This window comes from Salvelinus alpinus, chromosome 13 (assembly GCF_045679555.1).
Source record: "Salvelinus alpinus chromosome 13, SLU_Salpinus.1, whole genome shotgun sequence".
Lineage (NCBI taxonomy): Eukaryota > Metazoa > Chordata > Actinopteri > Salmoniformes > Salmonidae > Salvelinus > Salvelinus alpinus.
The window spans coordinates 32734284-32760711 of record NC_092098.1 but is presented as its reverse complement, the minus strand read 5'-3'; positions in this window follow the sequence as shown (position 1 = coordinate 32760711).

Here is a 26428-nt window from a genome sequence, read left to right as displayed (position 1 = left end):
CTTGACCCGCTCCAGTCCGGCCCCATTGATGTGGATGGGGCCCTGCTTGCCTCTGTTTCCTGTAGTCCTTGATCAGCTCTTTTGTGTTGCGGACGTTGAGAGTTTGTTGTTTTGGCACCACACTGCCAGCTCTCTGATCTCCTCCCTATAGGCTGTCTCATCGTCGTCGGTGATCAGGCCTACCACAGTCCGGTTGTAAGCAAACTTGATGGTGTTGGAATCGCGCGAGCTGCCTAGTGACACGAGCCTACCAGACGAGCTAAATTACTTCTATGCTCGCTTCGAGGCAAGCAACACTGAATTATGCATGAGAGCATCAGCTGTCCCAGACGACTGTGTGATCACGCTCTCCGTAGCCTATGTGAGTAAGACCTTTAAAAAGGTCAACATTCACAAGGCCGCAGGGCCATACGAGTTACCAGGACATGTACACCGAGCATGCCTGACCAACTGGCAAGTGTCTTCACTGACATTTTCAACCTGTCCCTGACGAAGTCTGTAATACCAACATGTTTTATGCAGACCACCATAGTCCCTGTGCCCAAGTACCCTGCCTAAATGACTACCAACCCATAGCACTCACATTTGTAGCCATGAAATGCTTTGAAAGGCTGGTCATGGCTCACATCAACACCAGTATCCCAGAAACCCTAGACCCACTCCAATTTGCATAGCGCCCCAACAGATCCACAGATGATGCAATCTCTATTGCACTCCACACTGGCCTTTCCCACCTGGACAAAAGGAACACCTATGTGAGAATGCTATTCATTGACTACAGCTCAGCGTTCAACACCATAGTGCCTCAAAGCTCATCACTAAGCTAAGAACATTTTGAAGATAAATACACAACGCAGAGGACGAGAGGTCAATAGAGTACTAACGATCAATGGATAGTGTTTTTTCTGTAATAGTGGATTAATGATCAATGGGTCTGAGACATGGGAGGAATTTCGGTCCGGGACTCATAGCTACATGGCAAGTTCTCATTCTTCCATATTGTTTACACATTGAACCTGAAATAGGATACTTGTTATTTGGCCATTGGCCCATTTTTATTGCAAGGACTTCTAACTGGTCAACCACAGGCTAGGGCTGGGTTATAAAACTACATCCTGTTCCTTTGTTCTGTGGAGAGAGTCACTGAAGAGAGAATCATTGAGGACAGGGGAGAATGAACATCTACCTCCCCACATGATTTGTTCTCTTTGAATACACCTATTTTCCTCCCCCTGATTTGCTTTGAGGTCTGTGTTATTGAAGAGTAACATCAACTGCTAACTGGACCCTGGGACTAAACACATCCCTTTGCAACTGGATCCTGGACTTCCTGACGGGCCACCCCCAGATGGTAAGGGTAGGTGTGCTCAGTCCCCTCCTGTACTCCCTGTTCACTCATGACTGCATGGCCAGACACAACTCCAACACCATCATTAAGTTTGCCAACGACACAACAGTGGTAGGCCTGATCACCTACAATGATGAGACAGCCTATAGGGAGGAGGTCAGAGACCTGGTCGTGTGGTGCCAGGATAACAACCTCTCCCTCAACATGATCAAGACAAAGGAGATGAATGTGGACTACAGGAAAAGGAGGACAGAGCACGCCCCCATTCTCATCAACGGCGCTGTAGTGGGGCAGGTTGAGAGCTTCAAGTTCCTTGGTGTCCACATCACCAACAAACTAACATGGTCCAAGCACACTAATGTCATGACGTTGGCCTGGGGTGTCACGGCTGTTGAAGGAGGAGGACCAAGGTGCAGCGTGGTGAGCGTACATTTGATTTATTTTCAAAAATGACGCCAACAAAACAACAAACGAGAAAACAAACCGTGAAGCACAAAGGCTATGTGCCCTAAACAAAGTCAACTTCCCACACAGACAGGTGGAAAAAAGGGCTATCTAAGTATGGTTCTCAATCAGAGACAACGATAGACAGCTGCCTCTGATTGAGAACCACACTCGGTCACTCTTTCACTCAAACCCAACCCCCGTTCTTTGTGTAACCAGCTGTCATATCTGTTCCGTCCGCTAGGGACGTTTTCCTTTATGACATAATTTGTAATCAAGGTATGATTCATTCTGTGTATATGTGATTAGTTAGGTATTTAGTAAATAAATAATTAAACTCAACTTGTTAGCCAGGGTTCGTGAAGATAACCAAGAATTTACAACTTTCAGATGAGACTGAAATAAGGTGACGATTAATATTGACTGCTATTGATGTAAAATATTACTAGGTCTTTAAGAGTTTATTCGGAAGATAACTGCTCTATAAATATTATTTCGTGGTGCCCCGACTTTCTAGTTAATTACATTTACATTATTAGCTCAATCAGGTAATATTAATTACAGAGAAAGGATTTTATAGAATAGCATGTCATATCACTTAATCCGGCATAGCCAAAGACAGGACACGAAGATGGTCATGAAGAGGGCACTATGCATAGTCACTTTAACTCTACCTACATGTTCACATTACCTCAATTACCTCGACTAACCTGTGCTCCCGCACATTGACTCTGTACCAGTAACAGCCTGTTGTATTCGGTGCATGTGACAAAAACAATTTGATTTGAACAGCATTCTTACATGTGTATTATTTTTGTCCAGGTGGGAAAGGGCAGTGTGGAGTGCAATAGAGATTGCGCCATCTGTGGATTTGTTGGGGCGGTATGCAAATTGGAGTGGGTCCAGGGTGTGTGGGCTGATGGTGTAGATGTGAGCCATGACAAGCCTTTCAAAGCATTTCATGGCTATGGATATGAGTGCTACGGGGCGATAGTAATTTAGGCAGGTTACCATGTTGTTCTCCACCACCATATTTTTCAGTGGGTATGAGGTACTATTCTGCATATGCCTCCATTTTTCGATGCCACACCCACCACAGCAACCGGTTCCAATCCAAGTGCCAATGCCATTTAGCAAACTCCAGGCGGTGCTATGGTCAGATTAAATGAAAATATAACTCTTTGGCCAAACACACCTGTGGTGGCCAAAGAAGCATATGCATAAAATTGGTCTGGCTTCATAGCACCTACTCATTCAAGTGTTATCACATAAAGGATAAGGAGAGGATTAAACTACCAAAGTCTGTAAAGTGTTAAAGTGGAGGTTAACGTGTTGTCTGAAGTGCTACTAAAGTGTATGCAAGGTGAAAGTGCCTAAGTTGGATTTTACTCCCTGCTTTTGATGAAAACACAAATATTCAAAATATTACCGTCCCGTGGGATGTCTAATATATCTGTCAAGGACAAATTCTGACAATCTCAAGATGAGACCATTAAGGTTGCTTGAGTGAAATGACTCAATATCAATTAAAAAATATGTTGTAGTGCATGTAACATCTGCACACACATTACTTCTAAACGCTGATTAATTGCCCAGTGTTTGATGAAAGCCAAACATATCACAAAATGTGTCTGAAAACATTTATAATATCCTTGGAAATGGAAAACACGATGAAATGACTGAAAACATTTGTGGTCTATACCTGGTAGAGTGTAGAGCTAAATATAAGTAGCAATACATGTTATGTTAAAAGCATACGCCAATCATTTTCTTGATGAATACCTTGGATCCAAGATGGCGTAGCAGTGCGGACGTGTTTGTTGTTGTCCCGTGTAAATGTTATGTTTTTTTCGTCTTTTTTTGTATATATTTCAATCTCTTTTTCCATTTTTAAATTAAATATACCTTCCGGCAACCCACCTCACCTAATGTGAAACAGATCTGCTATTTTTAGACCTTATAGCTAGAACCTCCATCAGAAGCTAGCCAGCAAATTAGCTACTAGCTATTTAGTCATTGTGATCCACTGCTAGCGGCTTTACCTTTAGCTCAGACACCAGCCGCTTTTAGACTGGATAATACCTGCCAGTCTGCACAGCACGATATCAACCCTGAGCATATTGGACTGCTTTTCTCCACTACATCACCGGATTGCTGCCATTAGCTCTGGACCATTACACCGGATCATCACAGCTAGCTAGCTGCTACCGAGTGGCCCAGCCCCGAAGCTATCCTTGAGCCAGTCCCATCTCCCGGCCTGCTCAGTGGACCCCATGATCACTCGGCTACACAGCTGATGCCTCCCGGACTCTTACCGGACTCTTCACTAACACGAGAAGAAGCCACTACATCACCGGATTCCTGCCGTAAGCTCTGGACCTCTGCACCGGATCATCGCAGCTGGCTAGCTGCTACTGAGTGACTATAGTGGCTAATGCCGTTGTCCCGAAACTAGCACCAGTTAGCCTCGAGCCAGGCACATCTCCCGGCTAGCAAACTAAATTACTCCAGCTACAATACCTCTTTTGCCAATTGGCCTAACATTTTGTTTATTTTGTTTATCTGTCGGCCCCAGCCTCGAACTCAGGCCCTATGTGTAGTTAACTGACCCTCTATACCATTCATCGCCATTTTACCTGTTGTTGTTGTCTTAGCTGATTAGCTGTTATTGTCTTACGCGTTGTTGTCTTAGCTAGCTCTCCCAATTAACACCTGTGATTGCTTTATGTCTCTCTAATGTCAATATGCCTTGTATACTGTTGTTTAGGGTAGTTATCATTGTTTTATTTTACTGCGGAGCCCCTAGTCACACTCAACATGCCTCAGACAGCTCTTTTGTCCCATCTCCCACACATGCGGTGATCTCACCTAGCATAACTAGTGCCTCCAGATTTGCAACCTCTCATCATTACTCAATGCCTAGGTTTACCTCAACTGTACCCGCACCCTACCATGCCCCGAATCTATCCTACCACGCCCAGAAATCTGTTCCTTTTATTCTCTGTTCCCAATGCACTAGACAACCAGTTCTGATAGCCTTTAGCCGCATCCTGTTCCTCGGGTGATGTATAGGTTAACCCAGGCCCTGTGTGTCCCCAGGTGCTCTCATTTGTTGACTTCTGTAACTGTAAAAGCCTTGGTTTCATGCATGTTAACATCAGAAGCCTCCTCCCTAAGTTTGTTTTATTCACTGCTTTAGCACACTCCGCCAACCCTGATGTCCTTGCCATGTCTGAATCCTGGCTTAGGAAGGCCACAAAATTCTGAAATTTCCATCCCCAATTACAACATTTTCTGTCAAGATAGAACTACCAAAGGGGGAGGAGTTGCAATCTACTGCAAAGATAGCCTGCAGAGTTTTGTCGTACTCTCCAGGTCTATGCCGAAACATTGAGCTTCTAATTTAACTTCTTTGGGGTAGGGGGCAGTATTTTCTTTTTAAAATGTTATTTATTTATTTGAATTTTACCCCCTTTTCTCCCCAATTTCGTAGTATCCAATTGTTAGTAGTTACTATCTTGTCTCATCGCTACAACTCCTGTACGGGCTCGGGAGAGACGAAGGTCGAAAGCCATGCGTCCTCCGAAACATAACCCAACCAAGCCTCACTGCTTCTTAACACAGCGGGCACCCAACCCGGAAGCCAGCCGCACCAATGTGTCGGAGGAAACACCATGCACCTGGCGACCTGGGTAGCGCACACTGCGCCCGGCCCGCCACAGGAGTCGCTAGTGCGCGATGAGACAAGGATATCCCTACCTCCCTAACCCGGACGATGCTAGGCCAATTGTGCGTCGCCCCATGGACCTCCTGGTCGCAGACGGCTGAGACAGAGCCTGGGCTCGAACCCAGAGTCTCTGGTGGCACAGCTAGCACTGCGATGCAGTGCCCTAGACCACTGCGCCACCCGGGAGGCAGGGGGCAGTATTTTCACGTCCAGATGAAGTGTGCCCAGAGTAAACGGCCTGCTACTCGGCCATAAAAGCTAGAATATGTAGATTTGGATAGAAAACACTCTGAAGTTTCTAAAACTGTTTGAATGATGTCCGTGAGTATAACAGAACTCACATGGCAGGCAAAAACCTGAGAAAAAAATCCAACCAGGAAGTGGGAAATCTGAGGTTGGTCGATTTTCAACTCAGCTCCTATTGAAGATACAGTGGGATATTGGTAATGTTGCACTTCCTAAGGCTTCCACTAGATGTCAACAGTCTTTAGAACCTTGTCTGATGCTTCTACTGTGAAGTGGGGCCAAATAAGAGGGGATTAAGGTCTACCATGACCTGAACATGCACTGACCATGCGCGTTCATGTGAGAGCGAGCTCTGTTCCATCGCACTTTTGACAAAGGAATTCTCTGGTTGGAACGTTATTGAAGAATTATGTTAAAAAACATCCTAAAGATTGATTCAATATTTCGTTTGCCATGTTTTTACGGACTGTAATATAACTTTTTTTAACTTTTCGTCCGTACTTTCCGCTGGACTTGCCCGCGCGTCGTGAGTTTGGATAGTGTACTGAATGCTAGAACAACAAGGAGGAATTTGGACATAATCGAACAAAACAAACATTTATTGTGGAACTGGGATTCCTGGGAGTGCATTCTGATGAAGATCATCAAAGGTAAGTGAATGTTTCTAATGTTATTTCTGACTTCTATTGACTGCACAATATGGCAGATATATTTTTGTCTTGATTGGGCTCTGAGGGCCAACCTCAGATTATTGCATGGTTTGCTTTTTCGAAATCTGACACAGCGGTTGCATTAAGGAGAAGTGCATCTAAAATTCCATGCATAACACTTGTATTTTCATCAACATTTATAATGAGTATTTCTGTAAATTGATGTGGCTCTCTGCAAAATCACCGGATGTTTTGGAACTACTAAACATAACGTGCCAATGTAAACTCAGATTTTTGGATAAAAATATGAACTTTACCGAACAAAACATACATGTATTGTGTAACATGAAGTACTATGAGTGTCATCTGATGAAGATCATCAAAGGTTAGTGATTCATTTTATCTATATTTCTGCTTTTTGTGAATCCTCTCTTTGGCTGGAAAAATGGCTGTGTTATTCTGTGAATAGGCACTCACCTAACAATCGTTTGGTTTGCTTTTGTCGTAAAGCCTTTTTGAAATCGGATACTGTGGCTGGATTTACAACAAGTGTATCTTTAAAATGGTGTAAAATACATGTATGTTTGAGGAATTTTAATTATGGGATTTCTGTTATGAATTATGAGAGGTTAAAAAATGTATCTCTCCAGAAATAAGTCTCTCACTGATTCCGCCTGTTATAGACCCCCCTCAGCTCCCAGCTGTGCCCTGGACACCATATGTGAATTGATTAACCCCCATCTATCTTCAGAATTTTTTCTGTTAGGTGACCTAAACTGGGATATGCTTAACACCCCGGCCATCCTACAATCTAAGCCAAATGCCCTCAATCTCACACAAATTATCAAGCAACACACCAGGTACAACCCTAAATCCATAACCACGGGCACCCTCATAGATATTATCCTGACCAACTTGCCCTCCAAATACACCTCTGCTGTTTTCAATCAGGATCTCAACGATCACTGCCTCATTGCCTGTATCCGTTATGGGTCTGCGACCCCTCATCACTGTCAAACGCTCCCTATAATACTTCTGCGAGCAGGCCTTTTTAATCGACCTGGAAGGATATTGACCTCATCCCGTCAGTAGAGGATGCCTGGTTGTTCTTTAAAAATAATTTCCTCACCATCTTAAATTAGCATGCCCCTTTCAAAAAATGTAGAACTAATAACAGATATAGCCCTTGGTTCACCCCAGACCAGCACAAAAACATCCTGTGGCGTACTGCACTAGCATCGAATAGTCCCCGTGATATGCAACTTTTCAGGGAAGTCAGGAACCAATACACACAGTTAGTTAGGAAAGCAAAGGCTAGCTTTTTCAAACAGAAATTTGCATGCTGTAGCTCTAACTCCAAAACGTTTTGGGACACTGTAAAGTCCATGGAGAATAAGAGCACCTCCACTGCACTGAGGCTAGGAAACACTGTCACCACCGATAAATCCACGATAATAAAATATTTCAATATGCATTTCTCTACGGCGTCCATGCTTTCCTCCTGGCTACCCCTACTCCGGCCAACAGCTCCGCACCCCCCGCAGCTACTTGCCCAAGCCTCTCCAGCTTCTTCTTCACCCAAATCCAGATAGCTGATGTTCTGAAAGAGCTGCAAAACCTGGACCCGTACAAAACAGCCATCGATAAAAGACAGTACTGTGCAGCCGTCTTCATTGACCTGGCCAAGACTTTTGACTCTGTCAATCACCGTATTCTTATCGGCAGACTCAACAGCCTTGGTTTCTCAAATGACTGTCTCGCCTGGTTCACCAACTACTTCTCAGATAGAGTTCAGTGTGTCAAATCGGTGGGCCTGTTGTCCGGACCTCTGGCAGTCTCTATGTGGGTGCCACAGGGTTCAACTCTCGGGCCGACTCTTTATATATGTATATATCAATGATGTCGCTCTTGCTGCGGGTGATTCCTTGATCGACCTCTACGCAGACGACACCCTTCTGTAAACATCTGGCCCTTTGTACACTGTGTTAACAAACCTCCAAACGAGCTTCAATGCCATACAACACTCCCTCTGTGGCCTCCAACTGCTCTCTTATGTGGACAACTACAAATACCTTGGTGTCTGGTTAGACTGTAAACTCTCCTTCAAGACTCATATTAAGCATCTCCAATCCAAAATTAAATCTAGAATCGGCCTCCTTCACTCACGCTGCCAAACATACCCTCGTAAAACTGACTTTTCTACTGATCCTTGACTTCGGTGATATAATTTACAAAATAGCCTCCAACACTACTCAGCAGTCTATCACAGTGCCATCCGTTTTGTCACAAAAGCCCCATACACCACCCACCACTGCGACCTGTATGCTCATTGTCGGCTGGCCCTCGCTACATATTTGTCGCCAAACCCACTGGCTCCAGTCTTTGCTAGGTAAAGCTCCGCCTTATCTCAGCTCACTGGTCACCATACCAGCAGGTATATCTCACTGGTCATCCCCAAAGCCAACACCTCTATGGCTGCCTTTCCTTCCAGTTCTCTGCTGCCAATGACTGGAACGAATTGCAAAAATTGCTGAAGTTGGAGACATATCTCCCTCACTAACTTTAAGCATCAGCTATCTGAGCAGCTTACTGATCGCTGCAGCTGTGCACAGCCCATCTGTAAATAGCCCATCCAACTACCTACCCTCATCCCCATATTGTTTTTATTTACTTTTTTGGGGGCTCTTTTGGACACCAGTATATATACTTGCACATCATCTGCACATATTTCACTCCAGTGTTCATTTGCTAAATTGTAATTACTTTACTACTTTGGCCTATTTAATGTGTTACCTCCTTACTCCATTTGCACACACTGTATATAGATTTTTCTATTGTGTTATTGACTGTACTTTTGTTTTATCCCACGTGTAACTCCGTGTTGTTTTTTGTCACACTGCTTTGCTTTATCTTGGCCAGGTCGCAGTTGTAAATGAGTGCTTGTTCTCAACTGGCCTACCTGGTTAAATAAAGGTATAATTAAAGAAATGTTTTAAATTGCACAACATGACTTGTCATACAATAAATTACTGACAGTGCGTTTGAAAAGTATTCAGACCCCTTGACTTTTTCCACATTTTGTTATGTTAAAATTGATTCAATTGTATTTTTCCATTCAATCTATACGCACCCAATAATGAAAAAGCAAAAAATTGTTTTTCAAAATGTTTGGAAATGTATAAGAATTTTTTTTGGGGGAAATATCACATTTGTATTAGTATTCAGACCCTTTACTCAGTACTGACTGGCGTAGTTAAATAAAATACTTTGTTGAATCACCTTCGGCAGTGATTACAACCTAGAGTCTTCTTGGGTATGACATTACAAGATTTGTACACCTTTTTGGGGGGAATTTCTGTCACGACTTCTACCGAAGATAACCCCTCTCCCGATTCGGTCGGCGTCGCCGGTTTACTAGCCGCCACCGATCCCTTTTTCCTTTTCTGTTTTTTTTGTCTGTGTTCATTTTCACACCTGGTTTCAATTGCGTTTATTTCTGTGTGTATATAGGGCACTTGTTTCCTGCCTTATTTCGTGCGGGATTAAGCTTGTGGGGGTTTTGCGCTCGTTTATCGTTGATATTTCTTGTTCTCGTATTTACGCACGTGTAGTTTATTTTCGGAACTGAGTTTGTTCCTCCGTGCGTTTGGCACGAGTTTCGGTTTTGTTTTCACTGATCTGCTCTATGAACTGTGAGACCTTATATAGAGGGATCTGTGCCAATTTTGTATTGGTGGACTATATATATATATAATTATTATATTAAACACGCTTCTCAGTATCCCTGCTCTCCTGCGCCTGACTCCTACACCTCTCACCGAGACGCACCTTATCACAATTTCTCCCATTCTTCTCTGCAGATCCTCCCAAGCTCTGTCAGGTTGGATGGGGAGCGTTGCTGGACAGCCATTTTCTGGTCTCTCCAGAAATGTTCTATCAGGTTCATGTCCGGGCTCTGGCTGGGCCACTCAAGGACATCCAGAGACTTGTCCCAAGCCACTCCTGCGTTGTCTTGGCTGTGTGCTTAGGGTCGTTGTTCTGTTGGAAGTCTGAGGTCCTGAGCAGGTTTTCATCAAGGATCTCTTTGTACTTTGCTCCATTCATCTTTGCCTTGATCCTGACTAATCTCCCTGTACCTCCCTCTGAAAAACATCCCCACAGCATGATTCTGCCATCACCATGTTTCACCGTAGGGATGGTTCCAGGTTTCCTCCAGATGTGACACTTGGCATTCAGGCCAAAGTGTTCAATCTTGGTTTCATCAGACCAGATAATCTTGTTTCTCATGGTCAGAGTCTTTAGGTGCCTTTTGGCAAACTCCAAGTAGGTTGTCATGTGCCTTTTACTGAGGAATGGCTTCCGTCTAGCCACTCTACCATAAATGCCTGATTGGTGGAGTGCTGCAGAGATGCTTGTCCTTCTGGAAGATTCTCCCAGCTCTATCAGAGGGACTATCAGGTTCTTGGTCACCTACTTGACCAAGGACTTCTCCACCGATTGCTCAGTTTGTCCGGGCGGCCAGCTCTAGAAGTTGTCTTGCTGGTTCCAAACTTCTTTGATTTAAGAATGATGGGGGGCACTGTGTTTTGGCACTGTGTTTTGGATTTAAGAATGATGGGGGGCAGAAATGTTTTGGTACACTTCCCCAGCTCTGTGCCGACACAATCCTGTCTTGGAGCTCTACGGACAATTCCTTCGACCTCATGGCTTGGTTTTTACTCTGACATGTATTGTCAACTGTGGAACCTTATATAGAGAGGTGTGTGCCTTTCCAAATCATGTCCAATCAATTTAATGTACCCCAATCAAGTTGTAGAAGCATCAAGGATGATCGATGGAAACAGGATGCACCTGAGCTCAATTTGAAGTGTCATAGCAAAGGGTCTGAATATCTATTTACAATAAATTTGCAACATTTTCTAAAAACCTTTTTTCGCTTTGACATTATGGGGTTTTGTTTGTAGATTGCTGAGAAGTTTTTATTTAATCAATTTTAGAATAAAACTGTAATGTAACACATACTGACTAACGAGGTGACACAAATCGGTGTTGCCGTACGTGCTAACGAGATATACATGCCAACCTCAAAACACAATTGGAAAATCCAAAACATGTAACAGCTGTTACCCTTGAACAGAATGGTATTAGAGAATTAACAATTCCATATGTGGAAAAATTACCACTGCAACATGTTAACACCACATTTTCACATGTGATGAAAATAACACTTTCACATGTGAACTTGCAATTGCACATGTGAAAACTATTTTGTAAGTAAAACATCTCTATCAATTTTTGATCATATGAAATAAATTGAACACATCCACCTATGTGGATTGGTTCTCCAGACACAGATTAAGGCAAATCCTGGACTATACATCTACTGCAATGGAGATTCGCCATTGACTAGGCTTTTCAGTTCTGGAATAGGCTTAATCTGTGTCCAAGAAACCATCCCATACTGTTCAGCAGCTAGTATCTGTTCTGCAACTAGAAATGTAGCAGCTAGTAGCTTTCATTTCAAAGGTAATGCAGGATGTAAAAAGAGAAAATATATCTAAAAGCACAGATTTGGGATAAACCAATAAACACTGCACATATGCACACACCTTTACATTCTTTGCACATTAGGCTTTTTATGTTTACCATACCAACACCTTATTCTACTTGGAGTGCAGTTGAAGTAAAAGAAGATACATTTACCAGAGAGTGAGAGAGAGAAAGAATTAACTTTGTTTTTCTTCACTTAGCTTTTCAGGCGTGCTCTTGCAACCCTCTCAGTGACTCTTTCTCCACCTTGTCGTCCTCTCGAACAGAGGAACGCTCCAACTGCCAAAAAAATGACCCTACATCCAAGCCTGTCACTGCTACACTAGCAGCTGCTCCCTCACATCTGACCCTGGACTATACCTGCTGCTTTCTCCTATAGGGGGGAGAAGGATAATCATTTTTTACATTCAGCATCACTATGTCAAGGGAAATATAGTATTCTTTCTAACAAAGATACTGTATCTACATATATATCAGGATGTTGTGTATCCCAGGAAATAATCAAAATTCATGTAAGCGTTACAGTTTTGAAAATCGAGCTTGTCCAAATAAAGTGGTCTCTTGGCACAACTTACCACTGAGTGTGGGGTAAATTGCGCCGCTGGACAGGGTAAGTTAAGCCGCCTACACATTTCTGTACTGAATTAAATGTTACCACTACCTTTATAAAACCATATCTGTCTTTGTTTCTCAAACCCAATTCAACAGAATCACAATTGCTTTTTTGTCTTTTAATAATCTTTAAACACAGGCTTAACACCTAACAAAGGTATTTCATATTTTTTTTTTTTAGATGCAATAAATTAGCAAAATAAATGTGCAAACCTGTTTTCGCTTTGTCATTATGGGGTAATGTGTGTAGATTGATGAGGGGGGAAAAAAATGTAATACATTTTTGAATAAGGCTGTAACGTAACAAAATGTGGAAAAAGTCAAGGGGTCTGAATAACTTCTGAATGCACTGTATATAGAACAATCTTAAAATGATCTACTTTGGTTTAGATACAAGCATCATGAAACCTATAAGACAATACATTAATTTGACTTGATGGAAATCTGTTTTTGGACCTAACTTGCTTACTTTTACATTGTGGATTTTTCCTTCACAGACCATGAAATGATGACCTTTTCCTAAATATTGGGTCAAATTAGGCATGGGTCCTCAGAAGGTTCTACAGCTGCACCATTGAGAGCATCCTGACTGGTTGCATCACTGCCTGGGATGGCAATTGCTCAACCTCCGACCGCAAGGCACTACAGAGGGTAGTGCGTACGGCCCAGTACATCACTGGGGCCAAGCTTCCTGCCATCCAGGACCACTATACGAGGTGGTGTTAGAGGAAGGCTCTAAAAATGTTCAAAGACTCCAGCCACCCTAGTCATAGACTGTTCTCTCTGCCACCGCATGGCAAGCGGTACCGGAGCGCCAAGTCTAGGTCCAAGAGGCTTCTAAACAGCTTCTACCCCCAAGCCATAAGACTCCTGAACATCGAATCAAATGGCTACCCAGATGATTTGCATTGCCCCCGCCCCCCTCTTATTATCTATGCATAGTCACTTTAATAACACCACCGGAATTACCTCAACTAACCGGTGCCCCAGTACATTGACTCTGTACCAGTACGCTATTGCTATTTTACTGCTGCTCTTTAATTATGTTACTTTTATTTATTTATTTAGGTATTTTTCTTAACTGCGTTGTTGGTTAAGAGCTTGTAAGTAAGTATTTCACTGTAAGGTCTACACCTATTGTATTTGGCGCATGTGACAAATACAATTTGATTTGAATTACCCCACTCTCCCCTACAACTCCTGGCATGGCATCTGACCTCTCGCTTGTCAGAGCAGACTAAATTACCAAGAGAGGTTCCACAATTATTATGGAAAATAAACATTGCAGTTTCTTTGTTAAACTTCATCCTCTTTCGATGATGACAAAATCTAAGGTACTAAGGTTTGTTCCATTTTGTAAGTCGTCAAGATAGAAATAATTACGGTCTTGCTTTGAATTTCCAAATGGAGTTGGAGTCTCATTTGAGCTTGGTATCATTACGTGCAATTACATAGGGATTTGTGATATTCACATTAGCATGGCATTACTAATTCATAAGGTTTATTATTGTCTTGCTTTGCCAGGCTTGATAATACTGTAACGGGTACAAAATGTACAGTGTTGTACAAAACAGAGAATCGTTAGCAAACCAGTAATTTACACAAACCAGAGCCAAATTAAGACTTAGCTAAACAAAGCATGTGGAATCATTATGTGTATTAATGTTTTCAGAGTGATTGGTTTGATCTGCACACTAGGGCGTTTATGACATCATCGGATGTTTAACATATTCATAGGTTGCACCTCCATCACTTGATTGTGTCAAGCCATTGTTAATGAACGTTCTCAAGCCACCCTCTGTCGGCGGCACCATATTTGTGCCCTAAAGTCGTCATAGCGCATTCTGGACGGAGGCTAACAACAGTTTAGTCTAAATTATAATGATGCTGTCAAATGTTTAGAAGGAAACAACTTTGCCAGCATTATCATGTCATCAAATTTACTTCAGATATATGGCAATGTTGTCATTAGCCAGCAAAGTTCGTGAAAAATAGTTAATCTTAGCGAACTAGCGTTATATCGTTTTACTGCATCTTATTACGTTTTAGGGATAACCCAGATGCAGGCAGTGTCAAAGTAACATAAGTTTATTACTAGAACAGGGGGCAGGCAAAATGACCGGTCAAGGGCAGGCAGAGGTCAGTAATCCAGTGTGGTGTGACAAGGTACAGAACAGTAGGCAGGCTCAGCGTCAGGGCAGGCAAAATGATCAAAACCGGAAAAACAGAAACTAGAAACAGACAGGAGCAAGGGGGAAAACGCTGGTAGGCTTGACAAACAAAACGAACTGGCAACAGACAAACAGAGAAAACAGGTATAAATACACTGGGGATAATGTGGAAGATGGGCGACACCTGGAGGGGGGTGGAGACAAGCACAAAGACAGGTGAAACACATCTAAAGTTAATAAAGATTTTCCTACTAATTATTTGCCTCCTTTTGAATGGCATTGTATTTCCAAGCCACTGTAATACACTTTTGATGAAATCTTCATCAACGCTCATTGACGATGCATTGAGTAGAATGTTCAATTGGGCATCAGTCGAAAACAAACGTTCAAAACAATATTGGGACGAAACATGCAACCCATTAATACCTCCAAACAAACTGAACCAAACATTTGAGCCAAGTAATCCAACAAAACCCTACACAGTATGATAGTGTCCTTAGTGTTGTCTGTGAATTGGATCTGCTAAGAGCACAACCATAAATAATCCACCTACCTGTAAGGCTGTTCTCTCAGCTACGTCCCTACAATGAAAACTTTAAACCTTTTCCCAATTGCTTTGCCGAGAAAACACCATAGCCCCCATGCCAAGTTAATACTATCTTAATCATAGTCATCACTCCAGGCAAATGGATTGAACACACTGGGTGAGTCATGTGTTGCCTCAGTCCTCTTCTCTGTTGCTCTTATGGATACATCAAATAACAGCAGTAACAAAATGGTACCTCTGCTTTGTTAAAAGCAGAGACATGTAAAAATGTACCATATCGAAAGTGTGAATATATTGTATGACAATTACCCATCATGGATGGCATGTATTGTCAATATGAAGACAATACCATATAAAAGGCTTTTTTTTAAGGGACAAAGTGTTTATTATTTGGTAAATATGGTATATGGTCATTATAGATCATTTCATGGTAATAATGTTGGCAGTAAGTAACCAGCCTACTGTCACCCCCACAATACTCCGGAGTATACAGTTTGTGCCGAGGGCACAAGGTCACACATAACAAATCTAGCCTCTCTGGAGTGTCTCGACTTGCCTCTAAATAATCAATACCCACTTTCAGCAGCAGCCAATGACCTGTGTGTTCTGTCTGGGGTTCCACTCTGAGATTGAGGGCTACAATCAACGTTCCAATCCAAACCGCACAAGCAAAAAGCAACTAAGGCATACACCACCACAGTCAAGGTGGAGATCTGTTCTGTGGCCAAGGAATGCCAGAGTAGCAACCTTCTGTTACCTACTGGGGGTCTTCTCCAAACCGATTGTCTGCAATCCCCTGCATGAGAATTGAGGATCCAAGCAGCTTACTGTCCATAAAATGCTTTGCAAGCAAAATGACTAATTCAACATACAGCAACATATCAACAAATACCATCCAAAGTATTCTATAACTAAATATGTATAATTCCTAGTTTCCAGCTCAAGGTCTGCTGTGTTTGTGGAACACTACATTAGTTGAATTTTTTGAGCTCTCAAGCAAACTTAAACTCTCAATTGCAAAATGTTCAGCAGGTTTAAAGGCAAACCTACAGTATCAGAGGAATTTCCAACCAAAAAATACTTTACTGCATGGAAATATATCGCAACTAATCTCGCCCGATTCAAATAATACCGCCACTGACTTTAAGTCCATGTAAAACTAAATTAGAGCCATGGGTGTCTTGGACTTAATCATGTTGTAGTTTTGATGATCAGATAGTGCTGCACTACTAAAGCAGTACAGTGCAATCAAAGAAGTTGTTGCCATGTTGAATTTCCTTCAGGAGCTAATTTGCGTCTATCCTGTTGGGTCATTAACTCGGTGTGACAGGAGAAATGGTGGCATCACTCCCCACGGTGACGTTGATGAACACACTGACTGGGTGGATGATTTAATCATCTACAGGTCAATTTACATATCACACAGTACATACAAAATGGGGGCTGAGGTTGAAAATGCAAGTATTATAGAATCTGAATGTATAGTAAGCAGAGACATGAGGGCATACAAGTAAAGTAACTGCAGTTAGTGCTCTCTTATTCCGAAGAAACCTTTGTATGATGATGTAGTCATTGGGTGCAGACAACACATTTCAAAACATAATGGCTCTTTACTGCTGTGAACCTAAAGAAATGCATTCTGAAAAAAAACATTATTTCATAGCATGTCAGCTGTGACAGGCAACACAATTTCTTGTTACGAACAGAGATGAAACATGTCTAGCCACAATTTGTTTTAGTCCTTTAACATCATGCAAATGGAATAGTAAAAATGCTCTCAATAGGATTTGGGTTTGTCTTGGTTGAGAATAAATCACGTTATGTCCCTAATAAATTGTGTGTCAAAAAATAAGTACCTTAAAAATGACAGCGCCTGTTAAATGATTAATAGATTTTGCATGACTAGTCATGTTTAGAATATTAAACAATTTGTACATCAATCCCTTATTATGCCTCAGTCTATTCCTCAATGGAAGTATGGATGGAAGTATGTAGCACAATTTCATTACATAATTAGAAAATATATATTTTATAGTTTCCACGATACTATTGTTTGGCTGATAAATCACATAATATATTCAGATGTGTAGCTTACTCAGGATCATACATTGTTCAGTACTCTTGGTAAATGGCAGCGGAGAAGAAGGCTGACATTCTACGTGTCCCCAACCGATTGTGTTTTTTTGTTTATTTATTTGCAACTTATTTTTTAAACGTATTTTGTACATAATGTTGTCGCTACCGTCTCTTATGACCGAAAAAAACTTCTGGACTGCGATTACTCACCACGGACTGGCAGAATCCTTTTTTTCCTTCAACGAGTCTGACAAGCCCGAAACAAATGATATACTGCTTTCTCGGGAACAGGCCCAGATCCCCGTGATTTGCGTGAAGAGGAGGTGGAGAAAAAGGGGCCAGAGGGCGGGCTGCCTTCTGAGAATTCGTAGGCGATCGGATAAACCCCACTTCCTTCCATTCTGCTAGCAAACGTGCAATCTTTGGAGAATAAAATCGATGACCAACGCGGAAGATTAAACTACCAACGGGACATTCAAAACTGTAATATCTTATGCTTCACGGAGTCGTGGCTGAACGACGACACTATCAACATACAGCTGGCTGGTTATACACTGTACTGGCAGGATAAGACAGGAAGTGGAGAAAAAAGGGGCCTAGCCCTAAGAAGTTATATGCTGTACCGGCAGGATAGAACAGCAACGTCTGGTAAGACAAGGGGCGGCAGACTATGTATTTTTGTAAATAACAGCTGGTGCACGATATCTAAGGAAGTCTCAAGCTATTGCTCGCCTGAGGTAGAGTTTCTCATGATAAGCTGTAGACCACACTATCTACCTAGAGAGATTTCATCTGTATTTTTCATAGCGGTTTACATACCACCACAGACTGAGGCTGGCACTAAAAGAGAATTGAATGAGCTGTATTCCGCCATCAGCAAACAAGAAAACGCTCACCCAGAGGCGGCGCTCCTAGTAGCCGGGGACTTTAATGCAGGGAAACTTAAATCCGTTTGACCAAGATTCTGTCAGCATGTTAAATGTGCAACCAGTGGGAAAAAAACAAAGCTCTTCCTCACCCTCCACTTGGCAAATCTGACCATAATTCTATCCTCCTGATTCCTGCTTACAAACAGAAATTAAAGCAGGAAGCACCAGTGACTAGATCAATAAAAAACTGGTCAGATGAAGCAGATGCTAAGCTACAGGACTGTTTTGCTAGCACAGACTGGAATATGTTCTGGGATTCCTCGATGGCATTGAGGAGTACACCACATCATTCATTGGCTTCATCAATAAGTGCATCAATGACGTCGTCCCCACAGTGACCGCACGTACATACCCCAACCAGAAGCCATGGATTACAGGCAACATCCGCACTGAGCTAAAGGCTAGAGCTGCCACTTTCAAGGAGCAGGACTCTAACCCGGAAGCTTATAAGAAATCCTGCTATGCCCAACGACGAACCATCAAACAGGCAAAGCGTCAATACAGGACTAAGGTTGAATCATACTACACCGGCTCTGACGCTCGTCTGATGTGGCAGGGCTTGCAAACCATTACAGACTACAAAGGGAAGCACAGCCGAGAGCTACCCAGTGACACGAGCCTACCAGACGAGCTAAACTACTTCTATGCTTGCTTCGAGGCAAATAACACTGAAACATGCATGAGAGCACCAGCTGTTCCGGAAGACTGTGTGATCATCCTCTCCGCAGCCGATGTAAGACCTTTAAACAGGTCAACATTCACAAGGCCTCAGGGCCAGACGGATTACCAAGACGTTACTGCGAGCATGCGCTGACCAATAACATTTGATTATATGTGTTCATATTGGACACTTCTGGGGTTCAAAGGTGACCCATATACACCTGAAATAGACCACGTTGATAGAATGATGGAAGTGTAAATTATGTTTGCTCGTTGCAATAGTGCTCTCTTTTTCCAGGTCTCCTCAATTGCACAGCAAACTGGATGATGCATTGCATATTAAATATACCTTCTACAAAATATTGGAAAACAGTGAGCCAAGCTTAACAGTGATCCCATTTTTGAGTAGCCACCATTTCAAATATGTCACTAAACAGCATGTGGCCTTCTTTTCACTTCCAGTGGTAAATTGATAGGATGTTACATGGTGGGGGAATGCCATGAGATGTCATCTCCAATAAAGAATCAATATGTTTCCTGAACAGGAACGCTTCAGAAATCAGAGGTGGTCGCCATGACATCCCAGCAATACCCAGCACCCCATCTACCTGTGGCTTGCCATCCAGGCCCATTTTTACAATTGCAAGAGGTTTAAGCTTGTTTAGGATTTTATGATCCCTATGTACAGACTAGAATACTAAGCAGTGGAGAGAAAGCACAAGCTCAATCACTTAAATCTGCCAAAGTTATGTTGAAGGAAGTCGTTCCAATATTTTAAATGGCAAGCCCAATATAGTTTACAGGGATTTACATAAACATCCTATATATGCTGCTGGCTCAACCGTTTTTGGTGCTGTTGCCTTAACTTCACTAGGGTAGGGGGCAGCATTCGGAATTTTGGATGAAATGCATGCCCAAATTAAACTGCCTGCTTCTCGGGACCAGAAGATATGATATGCATATAACTGGTGATTTGGATAGAAAACACTAAAGTTTCCAAAACTGTTAAAATAGTGTCTGTGAGTATAACAGAACTGATTTGGCAAGCGAAAACCTGAGAAAAATCCATTCAGGAAGTAGTTTTTGGTTTTGTAGTTTTCTATTCAATGCCATTACAGTATCCATTGACTTAGGTCTCAAATTGCAGTTTCTATGCCTTTCACTAGATGTCAACAGTCTTTAGAAATTGTTTCAGGCTTGTATTATAAAAATGAAGAAGTAAGAGCAGTCTGAATGAGTGGACCCTAAAGTGTCACAGAGCTATTTCATGCGTGCGACCGAGAGAGTGCCTTTCTTGTTTACCTTTTATATTGACGACGTTATTGTCCGGTTGAAATATACTATTGATTATTTAGGCTAAAAACAACCTGAGGATTGAATATAAACATCGTTTGACATGTTTCTATGAACTTTACGGACACAATTTGGATTTTTTTGTCTTCCTGTTTTGACTGCGTTTGAGCCTGTGGATTACTGAAGAAAACGGAGTTTTTTGGATATAAAGAGACTTTATCGAACAAAAAGGAACATTTATTGAGTAAATGAATGTCTGCTGAGTGCAACCATATGAAGATCATCAAAGGTAAGGGATTAATTTTATCTCTATTTCTGACATGTGTAACTGTTCTACTGTTTGTAATGATTTGTCTAGTGGGCTATGTTCTCAAATAATCGTAAGGTATGCTTTCGCCGTAAAGCATTTTTTAAATCTGACACCGTGGTTGGATTCACAAGAAGTTAATCTTTAAACCTATGTAAAATATGTTTTGTTTTTTGAATTTTTATAATGAGTATTTCTGTATTTGAATTTGGCGCCCAGCAGTTTCACTGGCTGTTGAAGAGGTGGGACGCTACCGTCTCACGTTCCCAAGAGAGGTTAAAAGACAGATAGATATCCTTCTGTCTGGCAATGCCATGTCTATAATTACATTACCCCTTTTATATACAGACAAAAATAACACTTTTTCCCCCCCATACCATATTTAACCCAGCTTTTGTTTCTGTCTGAAATGGGTAGGGTTAAAAAAAAAAAAACATGGAACATTAATAAAACCCACCTCAAGACCTAGTCATTAAACCTGTATTTTCAGAGACCCTCTAACCAAAAAACAGGTAACGGGGCTGTGAGAATGGCTCTCTGTTTTTATGCAGGTAAATTCATTAGCATTTTCATTGTTAATTAACAGCTCCCCGAAAAATATCTTCATTTTTTGGTTTAACGTGTTGTGTCACTTGTGTGTAAAGTAGTAGAAGTTGATTTTTTTTGCCTTTTACACTAAAACCTACCGTTTACCTTAGTTGGCAGCACTATTTTCATGTATTTCTGAAAGCCAGCATGTTGCTGTGAATGTGAACAGCAGCCCTTTAAAAGCATAGCAGGGGTGGGTTTAGAATGTATCAGACTTGATTGCAGAATTGGAGCTTGTTCCAAGTAAACAGTGGGTTTTATCTGGGGTTTGTGTAAGGCATGATCAGTGCCAGGGCTGCCTCTCCAGGAGGTGAGGGAGGGCACCATGCTCCCTGCAAAGCCCCAGATGATTGAGGAGGATGGGGCAGGAGTGGAGGGGCCAAGACCAAAACCTCCTTCTGCCACTCTTTGTTCAATTTAAAACATCTGATTTTTAATCACTGGAATGATAAATTGTTAACAATAAATACCCCCTGTTGGAGCAGAATATAATTTCAGCAAAGCTATGGCATAACTGGATGCAAGAAATTGACAGGTAGGGAATGATTTAAATCCCATTTGCTTTGAAATCATAATGTCTTTATCTTTATTCTATGTCTATTGATATCAGCTAAATTTGAAAACTGGTCATTAAATTGCATATCCATTTACTGTGGTGTTTTATTGGCATATGTACATTTGCAAAATACAGTATGTTAAATTAATATTGACAATTAAGCATGGTTGGTTACCAATAAAGCTACTCATTAATATTGGTAGTTAAGTTTAATAGTTAAAGTAATCTGTGATTTCTATTTGTATTTTTTTTTTAAATGAATGATATACACCCATTGATTCTTGAAGAATATAAATTATTCTCAGAAGTTATATATATACAGTATATATATAGTCGAAGTCGGAAGTTTACATACACCTTAACCTCAGATTTTCACAATTCCTGACATTAAATCCTCATAAAAATTCCCTGTCTTAGGTCAGTTATGTCAGAATAATAGTAGAGAGAACAATTTATTTCAGCTTTTATTTCTTTCAACGCATTCCCAGTTGGTCAGAAGTTTACATACACTCAATTAGTATTTGGTAGCACTGCCTTTAAATGGTTTAACTGGGTCAAACGTTTTGGGTAGCCTTCCACAAGCTTCCCACAATAAGTTGGGTGAATTTAGGGCCATTCCTCGTGACAGAGCTGGTGTAACTGAGTCAGGTTTGTAGGCCTCCTTGCTCGCACACGCTTTTTCAGTTCTGCCCACAAATTTTCTATAGGATTGAGGTCAGGGCTTTGTGATGGTCACTCCAATATCTTGACTTCGCTGTCCTTAAGCCATTTTGCCACAACTTTGGAAGTATGCTTGGGGTCATTGTCCATTTGGAAGACCCATTTGCGACCAAGCTTTAACTTCCTGACAAATGTCTTGAGATGTTGCTTCAATATATCCACATTATTTTCCTTCCTCACGATGCCATCGATTTTGTGAAGTGCACCAGACCCTCCTGCAGCAAAGCACCCCCACATGATGCTGCCACCCCCGTGCTTAGCGGTTGGGATGGTGTTCTTCGGCTTGCAAGCCTCCCCCTTTTTCCTCCAAACATAACGATGGTCAAACAGTTCTATTTTTGTTTCATCAGACCAGAGGACAGACCAAAGGACAGACCAAAAAGTGCGATCTTTGTCCCCATGTGCAGTTGCAAACCCAGGTCTGGCTTTTTTATGGCGGCTTCTGGAGCAGTGGCTTCTTCCTTGCTGAGTGGCCTTTCAGGTTATGTCGATATAGGACTCGTTTTACTGTGGATATAGATACTTTTGTACCTGTTTCCCCCAGCATCTTCACAAGGTCCTTTGCTGTTGTTCTGGGATTGATTTGCACTTTTCACATCAAAGTACGTTCATCTCTAGGAGACAGAACGCGTCTCCTTCCTGAGCGGTATGGCGGCTGCGTGGTCCCATGGTGTTTATACTTGCGTACTATTGTTTGTACAGATGAACGTTGTACCTTCAGGCATTTGGAAATTGCTCCCAAGGATGAACCAGACTTGTGGTCTACAACTTTTTTTCTGAGGTCTTGGCTGATTTCCCCATGATGTCAAGCAAAGAGGCACTCAGTTTGAAGGTAGGCCTTGAAATACATCCACAGGTACACCTCCAATTGACTCAAATTATGTCAATTAGCCTATCAGAAGCTTCTAAAGCCATGACATAATTTTCTGGAATTTTCCAAGCTGTTTAAAGACACAGTCAACTTAGTGTATGTAAACTTCTGACCCACTAGAATTGTGAATTATAGGTGAAATAATCTGACTGTAAACAATTGCTGGAAAAATTACTTGTGTCATGCACAAAGTAGATGTCCTAACCGACTTGCCGAAATTTGTGGAGTGGTTGAAAAAATTAGTTTTAATGACTCCAACCTAAGTGTATGTAAACTTCCGACTTCAACTGTAGTACCAGTCAAAAGTTTGGACACATCTACTCAATCAAGGGATTTTCTTTATTTGTACTATTTTTTTTTTTATATTGTAGATGTAACGGTCGTCTGTTGAAGAATGATCGGACCAAAGCGCAGCGTGGTAAGTGTTCATGCTTTTTATTACTGTAACGATCGTCTAAGGGAGTGGACCAAGGCGCAGCGTTTTGAGCGTACATACTTATTTATTAACGATGTCGCCAACAAGACAGTAAAACTCCAAACGAAACGTGACGCCAACGTAGTGCTTACAGGCAACTAAACATGGACAACTACCCACCAAACCAACATGGAAAATGGCAACCTAAATAGGCTCTAGAGTTTTTTGGTCATCTATGGTGATTTTGTATTGTCTAGGGGTATGTAGGTTTATGGTGGCCTGAATGGGTTCCCAATCAGAGACAGCTGTTTATCGTTGTCTCTGATTGGGAACCCATTCAGGCCACCATAAACCTACATACCCCTAGACAATACAAAATCACCATAGATGACCAAAAAACTATAGACATGACTAAAACCCCTAGACAATACAAAAACTAAACAAACCATCCTTGTCACACCCTGACCTAACCAAATAATAAAGAAAGCAAATATAACTAAAGTCAGGGCGTGACAATTACAACTGAACACTAATAACAAAAATAACAAAGAGAATGAACGAAGGTGTCAGGTGCAGAAAACACAACAGAAAATAACTACCCACAAAGCATCGGTGGGGAAAAGCTAAGTATGATTCTCAATCAGAGACAACGATAGACAGCTGCCTCTGATTGAGAACCACACCCGGCCAAAACATAGAAAATGAACATAGAATGCCCACCCAAATCAAAATAGAGACATAAAAAGCTCTCTACGGTCAGGGCGTGACAGTAGAATAATAGTGAATACATCCAAATTATGATATAACACATCATGTAGTAACCAAAAAAAAGTGTTAAACAAATCAACATATATTCTTCAAAGTAGCCACCTTTGCACACTCTTCGCATTCTCTCAACCAGCTTCACCTGCAAGACTGTTGGAAAAGCATTCAAGAAGGTTGGAACCAAAAATCTCAAATTTGGACTCAGCAGACCAAAGGACAGATTTCCTCCGGTCTAACGTCCATTGCTTGTGTTTCTTGGGCCAAGCAAGTCTCTTTTTTTTTTATTGGTGTCCTTTAGTAGTGGTTTCTTTAAAGCAATTCGACCATGAAGGCATGATTCACGCAGTCTCCTCTGAACAGTTGATGTTGAGATGTGTCTGTTACTTGAACTCTGAAGCAGGTAACTCTAATGAACGTATCTTCTGCAGCAGAGGTAACTCTGGGTCTTCCTTTCCTGTGACGGTCCTCACGAGAGCCAGTTTCATCATAACGCTTGATGGTTTTTGCGACTGCATGTGAAGAAACGTTCAAAGTTCTTGAAATTTTCCGCATTGACTGACCTTCATGTCGTTTCTCTTTGCTTATTTGAGCTGTTCTTGCCATAATATGGACTTGGTCTTTTTTTTTTGTCTCTCTGACCAAGGCCCTTCTCCTCTGATTGCTCAGTTTGGCCGGGCGGCCAGCTCTAAGAAGAGTCTCGATGGTTCCAAACTTCTTCCATTTAAGAATGATGGCCACTGTGTTCTTGGGGACATTCAATGCTGCAGAAATGTTTTGGTATCCTTCCCACAATACTGTCTGATCTCTACATACAATTTCTTCGACCTCTTGGCTTGGTTTTTGCTCTGACATGCACTGTCAACTGTGGGACCTTAGGGGTGTGCCTTTCCAAATCATGTCTAATCAATTGAATTGACCACCGGTAAACTCCAATCAAGTAGTAGAAATATCTTAAGTATGATCAATAGAAACAGGATGCAACTGAGCTCAATTTCGAATCTCATAGTAAAGGGTCTGAATACTTATGTAAATAAGGTATGTTTTTTATTTGAAATACATTTGCAAACACTTCTAAAAACCTGTTTTCGCTTGGTCATTATGGGATGTTGTGTGTAGATTGATGAGGGACATTTTTTAAATCCATTTTAGAATAAGGCTGTAACGTAACAAAATGTGGAAAAAGGGAATGGGTCTGAATACTTTCAGAATGCACTGTATATATATATTTATAAGCAGTAAGGCACGAGGGGGTGAGGTACACGCATATGGTCAATATACCACGGCTAAGGGCTTTTCTTATGCACGACGCAACATGGCGTGCCTGGTTACCAACGTAATTACAGCAGTAAAAATAAATGGTTTGTTATACCCGTAGTATACGGTCTGATATACCACAGCTGTCAGCCAATCATCATTTAGGGCTCGAACCCCCCAATTTATAAATATGTATACACAGTATATACCGTGACATTTTGAAAATGATGATAATGCCACTTTTCAACTTTGTCCACCTCTCGATTCCAAAAGCCCATAAAAATATATATTAGATGACAATTAACTTGTGCACATTCCTTCAATATAATTACACTATGCTCAACCTTAATTACCAACTTAGTCTTGGTGAAAACACTTAACAACTTTGAGTGAGGCAGGACAGGAATGTGGCCCGAAATGCTCATTGGAACTGGGAAATATGAGGTTTCAACTCTGTAATAACCACTTGAATGACCCTCCTAAGTCATATTTACCACACCTGTACAGGATTCATCCCCAAGTTTCATCAGTCTTGCCTCATTTGTATTTAAAAAGGAACTTATTTTTTTTTTAACAGCATCCTCTCCTGAGTCCGTAGGGGAGTTGCAGCGATGGGACAAGACTAACTACCAATTGGGGAGAAATGAAAGGTAAGGTCATGTGGACGAAGATACTTCAATTTTCCTCCAAGAGTTGCTG